Source organism: Perca flavescens, chromosome 24, assembly GCF_004354835.1.
Source record: "Perca flavescens isolate YP-PL-M2 chromosome 24, PFLA_1.0, whole genome shotgun sequence".
Lineage (NCBI taxonomy): Eukaryota > Metazoa > Chordata > Actinopteri > Perciformes > Percidae > Perca > Perca flavescens.
Window position 1 is genome coordinate 4,382,760 of NC_041354.1, and position 10,535 is coordinate 4,393,294.

General features: G+C 43.4%; 1 long non-coding RNA gene across 1 annotated transcript; it reads right to left on the bottom strand.

Annotated features, from left to right (window-relative positions):
• Positions 1-5,879: 5,879 nt before the first annotated feature.
• Positions 5,880-9,138, bottom strand: LOC114551098 (uncharacterized). Its single transcript, XR_003691836.1, has 3 exons — positions 9,008-9,138; positions 8,885-8,918; positions 5,880-6,376 (listed from the first exon to the last, which is right to left on the bottom strand). It is a non-coding gene; the product is annotated as an uncharacterized LOC114551098 (long non-coding RNA).
• Between the last annotated feature and the right edge of the window lie 1,397 nt (positions 9,139-10,535).

Consider the following 10,535-nt stretch of genomic DNA (forward strand, 5'->3'; position numbering starts at 1 on the left):
TTGTTTCTGCCAACAGTACGTGATGATCCCACTCTGGCGGAGGAGGGCTAGAGAGAGAGAGAGAGAGAGAGAGAGAGAGAGAGAGAGAGAGAGAGAGAGAGAGAGAGAGAGAGAGAGAGAGAGAGAGAGAGAGACACACACACACACACACACACACACACACACACACACACCGGGCGACGCTGTTCAGCACTAAACTGAATCAAAGGCCAGAGGCTGCTACGTCTGCCTCCAGCTGCTTGATTTGCCAGAGAGACCCTGGATCTGTGCCTTCATCATCTGACAACCTGTGAGAGCGACTCATTCATCCAGTCTTCTCCTACACACCTCCGGGACCTCGACAGCACCTCGCAGCGCCATGAATCAAACACCCGGCCAGGAAAACACAACCCCCTCGCATAAACAAACACACACACACAGATTTCAGGGGGTAGATGCAGGGGATACCCCCTCCCCCCAATATTTAGAAGAGGTAGATTTCTCCCCCCTCAAAAGATTATTGGAAAGACAACCAACTCCCCAAAAGAGGTTAAAAAAAAACCGTGTCTCCAAAAGTTGAATCCATCTCAACTTTATTACAGCATTGAAGGAAAACAAAACGAAAAAAACTAATATTCGAATCCCAAAATTGAAAATCAAACACCTACCCAACAGACGTGTAAATATCCGTATACAGTCGGCAATTCGGATCCAGCCCTGCTTCTTACCAGTAAATATAGGTTTTTCAACAATTTCAGACACAGGAATTTAAGTGTTTGACGCTCAAAAGGGGGAGGACCCCCAGAACCCCCGGTTAGAATATGTCCCCCCCCCAATGTTGAAACCAAACCTATGCCCTTGAACACACACACACACACACACACACACACACACACACACGATTGTCAGTGAAGACAAAAGAAAGTTTGCTGACGAGTTTATGACTTATTCTGAAAGGGCGAGGCCGTAGGTCTGGGCGTTAGCGGATGAACGCGCGGCAGCAAGAATCCACCACAACGTACCTTTTTGCTATCTAATCACGGCAGACGTCAACAACGGCGGCCTTATTACTGCGGTAATGAGGACTGAATCCGTCTCACACAGATTAATTTGTAAAAAGAAAAAAATAATTAAGACAAAAAGGGTCCTGTATCAAGCAGACAAATCAGAACGACAACAAAGCATGATGCGTGACAGTTTCCCTCCGAGTCCTCCCGCGGTGATGCAGGCCTGTCCTTTTGTGTCATGACTAGTCGCTCTCTGGCATTAATCAGAGCGTCGTCCTATCTTGTTAGGCTGAGCCGGGAGATGATAGGGAGACCGCATGTCTTTAATCAAGGTTTGAATTATCTGTGATGGTAGCTGATTATAAACCTGGTCATCAGCAACATATTGTCGCCTCCTAATCATCCAAATAAACAGAGACCTGCCCTCAGCCCCAACGTGGAAGAATAAATTACACACAAACACACACGCTTGAATATCTACACAATCTGCAGCACACAGCACTTTAACATCAAATACTTTTAATGCAAATACCACATTTTATGGTGGCTTTTGAAATGCCTTGCCTCTCAGCGATTGAGGAATGAATACATTCCGGCTAAGGAACCCCAAGTTTGAAAGACATCCATCAAGACAGCAGATAAACAATGAAACGGCCCCTCTCAAGTCGATGATAACCTCAACTTCCTTCTAATCTACTTTCATGTGCTTTGTCTTCTCCTTTTATTTACTCCCACTCTTCTTTTTTCACCTCTCCCGGGGTGAGCCTCTCCTCTCCTCTCTCCTCCCTCTCTTCCAGAAGCTCATTACCTCGGGACCAAGTCCTCGGCTGTTTGCAACACAGCGAAATTATAACACGACCGGCGACGGCACTCGTTAGCAGCCTTGTCAATCATCTGCTCGGGCATGGGGAGAAGCAATCGGTGCCGGGGTCAGCGATGAAGATGTTCATTCTCTATTCATCCATCACATCTTCCGGGAAATCAATTTACACCGCATCAGCGTCACCGTGCTTTCGACAACAGCGGCGATATGAAAGAGGAGGGAAACAACTTCTGAGAGGAAGACAGAGCAGAGTGGTAGATTCGTTTAGATACAATCTAATAAACGTCACTCATCTTGGATTTTTTCTCCTCTTGTCGCCCCCAAGTTGCCTGAATCCATTGTCCTCCACTGGAAATTAGAATCTGCTAATATGTTTTTTTTATATTTTTTTTATATATATATATATCAGCTTTAATAGAAACCAAAGTACAGCGCCAGCTAGTAATCAACATGTTTATCCTAAGTTACTGAACCTCATTCCTTCAACGTGCTTTCACTTTCTCGTCCCTCTTCTTGTCCCTTTTACTTATGTATTCTCTTTGGCGGGTTGCAGGTGACAAGGCAGAGATTTGGGATGTTGCCGTCGCTCACATTAATGTAGTTGTTGCTTTCTTGCAGATGTCAGCTTCATGGTTCATTAACGGTGTTTGGTTTAGAGAAACCCGAAGAGAAGGAGGATAAAAGACGAGAAGACAGGTAGAGATGGAAGGGACTCGGCTGGCAGGGGAAAAGTAATTGGCAACATAAATGAACCCCGGAGTCGCACTGACACCGTCCACGTTAGGAGACTGCCGATGAAAACGCCTTTGCAATTCTGTGCTGGACATGGCGGCTTTTGAGAAAACCTGAAGTGTGAGGTGAGAAACAGTCAAGTAGAGGGAAGTGACAGAGCAAGAGAAGGAGGGCGGAGTGCCTGTTTGTGTGCATGGAAGCATAGACGGCTGTGTGCTGCCAGAAGTGTGTATTAGTGTGCATTAGTGTGGTTGTGTGCTTTCATTCCAGGAGATGTCATGCTGTTTGAGCAAACGGTTCCCCGTTAAGGCCATCCACCGGCGTCGCCACCCCTGCTGTACCCAGCCAGCCTCGTGCCAACGCCTCCGAGGCCACAGCCGGCGATGCCAGGAGCCCGCCTGCCCCCTCGTCTCAGCAGAGCAGATGTCACTCAATTGCCCTCCACCTCCCCCTGAAAAACTCCGACACAATCACCCCAACAGGCAGCCGCGCCGACGTGCCAAGCGGGCGACACCCGACGTGTGAAGAGAGAGGGGCGGCGGGCAAGGCGGCGGGACGGCGATAGAGGGCGGGGGTGGCGGCGGGCAGGAATGCACAGCGTGGGAGCGTTAGAGATTTTTCACACTCGCTCTGTCGCCTACCCCCTCTGCTCCCAAGCCACCCACTCACCCGCCTCTCCCTTACAAACACCACCACTATGCACACGCAACATGCAAAGGCACATAAACACATGCAGTCTATTCTCTCCCCTTCCCCCCCCACTCTGTAAAAAGAGACACACTTTCCCCTCTTTCTCCCGAGATGCCACCCCCTGCAGGCCTTTGGAATATTTTAATTCGGTTTCCTAACTCTTATGTGTGGAGTGTGTGACATGTGAATTGTAATTAGTCGCTCTGGGGTGAGCAGAGAGCGAAACCCCCACCTCCGAAAAAAAAAAAAAAAAAAAAAAAAAAAAAAAAAAAAAAAAAGGATTAAAAACACTGGAGGGCGAATAATACCCCATCCAATTTTTACCCCCAATCACCACCTTGTGCTCCTGTCGCACTTTTGATTTTCTCACATACAGTAGGTGTATGCACACACTCCCTCAGCCCTTCAGCGCTCTTTGTTCCCCCTTTTAGCGCTGATCCAAGTCCATTCACCTCCTATAACAGCCAATGGTACTGTAGCGCTCGTCCTTCAGACCGCCGTGGATCTTATCTGCAAGGGAGGCCTGTATCAGTAACCCTGCAGCCCCCCGCTCCTCCACTACAAAGGGCCCGGGCGACAGGGGCTAGCTGTAGGGACGGAAGATAATGGAATTGAGGTGGTACTTAAATCTCAGCAAACCACGGCAGTTCAAGTAATTAGTGGATGGGATCCATACTGGGGGCACTAAGCAGAGCTAATGCTACCCTGGGCTCTGCTGCTGGAGCAGAATTAGCTGTATGGGAATGTGTGGAGCTATCGCACCGATTATCTGCCTTTGCTCGCTGGTCTCTTTTAGGATTTCTTTCTGATAGACAAGCTCCAACTTCAGCTGTGGTTCTCCAAGAAACCCAATGGAAAGAAGACAAGAAGCAAAAAAGGGAGAAGGAGAAATCAAGCTAGTTGGAGGGCAGGGGGAGTGGGGGGGCGAGGAAAGGGGATTGTAATTTCACAGCAGTGTCAGAAGAGCCAGCCGAGGCCCCGTCTTTCTATTGAGGCTTCATTAGGGCGAACAATGGACTTCCCTGCCATCTAATTAGATGAGGTTAATGAGGAGAGGAGGGCCGCGGTGGATCCCCACCGCGCACGCTGTGTCGCGGGAAGGGGAGGTGGTCAAGAGGCCCGGGCGGGCATCAGGGGAGGGTCAGCTCATAGCCATTTTACAGATTATTGAGGATTTGAGAAGGAAACAAGGTACATGGGCTAAACATGCTCCTGTGTGGGAGGGGCTGTACACTTCTAAATCGGACTGGAAGATTAAATTAACTTTATTGATCCCTGAAGGGAGATAGGAGGCACAGGGTTGATAAAAGCATTTTTATTACCTTGATGCAAGTCTGAACTCTACTTTTGTGCAAATACATTTCAAAGTTAAGAGAATAATTTAGACAATTCGAAATAAATAAAAAGAAATGTATTAGTTAAATATTTATGATGTCTTAGAATGAGTGTGACTGAAACATGCAGAGACCTTTAAAGAGCAAATATTAGCAGGTAAGACAGTTTTTCTATCACCTTACATCTTATTAGGTTTGTCTGAGTCTTAAAAAAAAAAAGGATGCAAGACTTTTTGTGATGATCAGCTTCACTCGTTCTTTTCGTTGTTATTTACTTCTCAGAAGAATTCTCCCTTGCAGTGAGACAGCCAGCCCACGGTTTCAGCTGCACTGTGCCTTTAAGTGAACCCTTTCTAACTAGGCTTGTTGCACAGTCAGCCAGTCATTAAAGGCTGCAATCTGCATCCTTCATCCCACTGGCGATTGAAATTCATGGGTCAAAAGGAGCAGCTCACCAAAATGTTATTAGATGGAGAAAAAAAAAAGAAAACTTATGGCAATGAAATGGACAAAAAACTTTTTTTTTTGTTACTATTTATTTGTTCAAATGGTGGCTAATATACTGTATGAAGGCATATCAAATCAAAAAACATGCACTGCATGAAATTATAATACATGTGTATCAATTTATATGATTATTTTTGGTTTTCTGAAGAAGGGGGAAAAAAAGCATGAATTACTGTTTTAGTGACTTTTTTTTTTTTTTTTTTTTTTTAAATCATCCTTGCATCCTTCATCCTACACTTGTGGCTGTAGGTATTTGATGTCTATAAGCAGTGGTGGAGATTACTCAATACTGTACTTAAATACAACTTCAAGGTACTTCTACACATTAGAGGCAAATACTGTACTTTTTTAATCCTCTGCTACATTTGACAGATTTCCGCTGCATGATGGTAGGGCACTAAAACCTCAGTAAAAAAATCTGAGTACTTCAACTTTATTTGTGTCCCCAAAGGACAATTGGGTGTGCAGCAGGTATAAACACATAAAAGACACAAATACATACAAGGTATACACAGTCAAGAGTGGGGTGGGGGTGGGGGACTAGAGTTAGACTGAACAACAGTAAAAACTGGAACACAGCCGTTACAGTATGAGAACAAAGAAATACAAGTACAAGGTGCATGGGTATCAGCGTCAAAGTAGCCTACACACGGTGGGAAAAGTGCATATCATAAACATTTTTTAAAACTTATTTTTTGGGCATTGTAGGCCTTATTTTATAGGACAGCTGAAGACATGAAAGGGTAGAGAGAGAGGGAACGACATGCAGCAAAGGGCCGCAGGGCGGAGCCAAACCTGTGGCCGCTGCATCGAGGAGTAAACCTCTATATGTGGGCGCCTGCTCTACCAGGTGAGCCAACCAGGCGCCAAACCTCCCAAAGCTGACACAATATAATCAACAACATCAGCATCCATTACATCACATCACCAACCCCTTTTGTCAATGTCTCTGACATCCTCAACACATAGTCAACAGACTAGAATATATAACCAACCAAGAAATAAAGAAAGAAAAGAAATAAAGTAGCCACGAGTTCAAAGATGAAAGTGGACAAGTGGACATCTTAGACGGGAACCTGACAGCAAGAAAATTAGAGAATAAGGGGTGGGAACCGTCGGAGCGAATAGCATTACTAAAAACACAACTCTCTTGCAACAGGTCACAGCCCCGACTTGTCTTTCCCCTGTCCTCCCGTTTTGTCCTCCTTAAATAACCACATCATTAGATCCTGTGGCCAATCATGAGTTGTGGGGGAGGGGGGGGTGTGGTCCAGGCAATCATAACTGCCTCTCATATTCCCAATCTAACAATTAGAAGAAAAAAAACGAAAAATGATAACTGTTAAAACATGCAACACAACTACCAATAAAACCAAATTAAAAACACACTTTTTTACTAAAACTCAAACTGGGTAGTTAACCAAAACATTGGGAACAAAATGAAAAAGTTGCCTAAAGTCATGCCTAAAATCACATTCTGACAATAGCTTTCCTGACTTTCTGTCTATGGAACACGTCTGATAATGGGCACTGTTGAACTCCTAATATCTTGTTGCTCATCTTCACAACTCTCTTTAGTGCAGAGTCTTCTACCACCATCTAGACACTGTAACCTAGACAGCTTGCAACTGACGAGTATCATACCAGTACTGAGGCATTTAAACTCCCACTTATTTTCACTTGTACAGGTGAGAAGAAGAGATCCCAAGAGGCTCCTAAAACCTTACACCCCCGGAGGAAAAAAAGAAAGAAAAGAAAGGCAACCAGACAATAATGGTAAACAAACCAGAATCAGCTCGTTAACGGAATCAGACAAACCTCAACAACGGATCGCCTCGCAACACAAACGTGCGCCTCTGTTCGCTATTAAGAATAGAACTAATTAATCAGTCAGGTGTGAGAGGGGAGGGAAGAGGTGCCTGAGTGAGTTCGCCATTAGAGACGCGACAGACTTGGGAATAGGTTTATGTATAGATGAAGACAGTTAACGAGTGTTGAAACAGAAAAGAGTGAGACTGGCAAACACTTGGCTCCGTCAACGAAACAGCTGGCATTTAATGTATAGCAGTGACAGTGAGAAGCAAGCTGTAACAGAGTAAAGAAGATGTTGTTGTTGTTGTGTAATTGTGACGCATTCGCCATTAAAACAGGCTTTTTATGGTGTCCTTTAAAACAGGCTTTTTATGATATCTTACTCCATAGATGTGGCAAAAAAAAACAATGTTAACGCTGCACATTAGTGAAAACAAGAGATTATTCCTGCCGCAGTAGAGCCTATGGTCAAGGCCCTAAACACACACACACACACACACACACACACACACACACACACACACATTAAGGTAATGCCTAGTAATGTGTGGGTCATGGTGTGCAGTAATAGCCATAATCACAGCTGCTGTTATAGGCTAATTTCAGACAGATTTGTGTGTCCATTGTGTAACTAAAAAGCAGATAGATAGATAGATTTTACACAGCCTTAGTCTCAGCTTTTTCATTTCCCCATAGAAATGACTCCGCTGAAACTGACATGCGCAAGCAAAATGCTAATCAAACAAACCCATTTCTCCTCAACAGCTGAACCAAACAAACAGGCCTCAACTTTCCCATTCAAGTCAGAATGACAGCGTAACACAACAGCAGCGAACGCAGCCTTCTTTATTCAGGGAACGTCAGCCGCGCGCCATTCTGTTGAAAATATCAACTTCAGATGTTAAGGGGAGGGGGGAAAAAAGACGGGCGTTTTGTCTGCCTTTGTTGGTTTGGGCTTGATATGCTGCGTGAGCCTTTCAAACCATTTGTTAGACTCAATTTCTTCCTCCGTTACATCTGCAGATTACGTTTCAAGCAAACAACCAGCAACATGAAGGCACGGCAGCGCTATTATGGTGAGAGAATGACAACGTGCATAGGTAGAGAGCATGAGGAAATACAAGAATGGATGGGAGAAAGAAAAAAAAAAAGAGTTGATGTAAAGAAGGCGAGGGAGATTGGAAAGAGGTGGATATAGAAGTGATGAGATACTACAGTGATGGGATGTACACGTGCGTGTGTTGTCAATGCTTGCATGCAGGGTATGCAAATAAAAATCCCTTTGATTCTCTGGCCTTAAACATCGTCTCCCTCTCATTCTTTTCTTTTCTTTAACTCTCCCTCTTGCTTTTGTGCCTTCAGTCTTGTTGTCATAAAAGATTGCAGGCAAGTGTTTCAGCTAAACTTGAAACTTGTTTTTAATATAATAACAGAAGATGTTCAGGACGCATCCGCACAGCTAGCAGCAGAGCAGAGCACTTTAAATATTGCAAAACCTAAGAGAACCCCATCAACTGGAATTTATTTACAAATCGCATCGAAAAGGATTGTTGAGTCTGGCAGTTTCCACAATCGCAAATAAAAAGTAGTGAGGGTAAAAAAAATAAGAGAAAAATAAATATTTAGAGTTACGTCTAGTATGAGATGTTACAAGAACAACAAGAAGCTGCACGAAATATTAATTCTAAAGTATTTGCTTCTGTCACAGTTTCGGTGTTTGCCAATTAGCTTGCCAAAGGATGACACAAAGTAGCTACAACCGAGCTAAACCGTCAGCATCAGTTTCAATGTTGGTTTTGTGTGAGTTTTTGTCATGTTAGCAAAAACAGTGCTTTTTGTGTAATAAATGAATAAACAAACATTTGAACACAGCAATGAGAAAGTCAGGAGGAAAGACAGGAGGTGGACAAAGTTATCTGTGTAAGCTAGTTAGCTGATCTAATTTAAGTAGCCACATACACTGTTAGCTATGTAGGTAATCAGTTAGCAAGTTTGCTTACCTTCTAATGTTGATATCTTTTAGGTCTTTCCCATCTGTTGTGAGAGAATTAGAGAAATTAAAAGCTCTGATTGGTTTTTCAAAAATTCACAGAAACATGTATTCATAACAGACTCAAACTGACTTTCTTGGGTCATCACGGAGCTCTTCGAGGCATTTTATTTTTTACCATCCCATCCTTGCTGTCATTTTTTGACAAACCAAAGGAACAAAGGGAACTAGTGACGCCGCAAGGTGAACAGTCGCTGCAGAGCTCGTATGATTGGGCACTTCAACTCAATTAGCAACACCTGTAGCTCCAACCACTGGAGGTGGAGCTCAACCAATGAGATTTCTGCACCAGAAAAGTTTCTTCTGTGTATTGAAAGTAGAACTGACTTGAAAATGCACTGTTAAAAGAATGGGTAATGGGAATGTGGTGATACTGGTGCAGCACCAAATCTGGGACAAAAGCATTAGCTCACAAAGCTTCAAACTGGAAAGAAGTACTGGAAACAGATCTTCAACAGGGGGTCCATGATCCATAGGAGGTCCTCGGAATTAGTACAGGGGGGCCACCAAATGATGATTTTCTAAAATTAAAATGTCTGAAAATATATATCAATATGAATTCTACATATTATCAGCAAAGATAAATTGGCCTTTTGTGAGAATAAAAAAACATTTGATTTACACATTGAAGATAAGCTTACTATAGGTAAACTAGCCATATGCAATACGCTTAAGGATTCACTGTGCTTTCCACATGTATGTTTAACATTAAAACATGATGAATAAATAATATGCATTCATTTTCATCCATCCGGCCCAGTTTAATATGCAACTACATGTTATACAACATATGTAGAAGGGGGCCCCTACCCCTTCTTTCTGTCATCTAAGGGGTCCTTGGCCTAAAAAACGTTAAAGACCCCTGGTTTAAACGCTCTGAGCAATAAAATGCAACACATCTTCTTTGTAGCGTTGTATTTTTTATTTTTTTCTCCCATATTACAACTGAGCTCATGAACACACCGAAGTGGCAGAACTACTTCCCAACTCGGGAAGCCCTGAGACCAATCGGGACCGTCCGAGGAGCATGTGAATGCAGCATTATGTTATCAGCTACATCCAGTATCATTTGATTCTCAACTAAAAATCACCAGAGCTTAGAATAACCTCCTGTGGCTTTAAGCCACAAATTTAGAGCAACACAATAGAGCTTTTTCACAGCAGACATGTTGACATGTCATAGTAGGAAAAGCACAGGTGTATTCAGACCCATTAAAGATGTCTGCATTCCACTTAGTAGAGACCCTGGTATTGTGCATGCTGACTCACTGAAATATCTTACTGGGAAACTTGATGGAACTGAGCCTTCGTTAAGGTTATCAATTTCAGCTGTGCTTTTCCTACTATGTCAAGTCAACATGTCTGCTGTGAAAAAGGTCCATTGGACCATTCAAGATTGCCAATGGAAACACCTCGTTATGTCTGAAAAAACAAAACACGTTCTAGTATCTCATGATATGTTATTGGGATTAAGAGGACTTTTCCACCGCCAAAATCAAAAAAGAGATTTATTATCGTTCCCCCATCTTTCCAAGACAAATTCATTTTTAATTCATGTGTTTCATCACCGTGTTTTAATTAATCGCTACTCCTCTTTTATT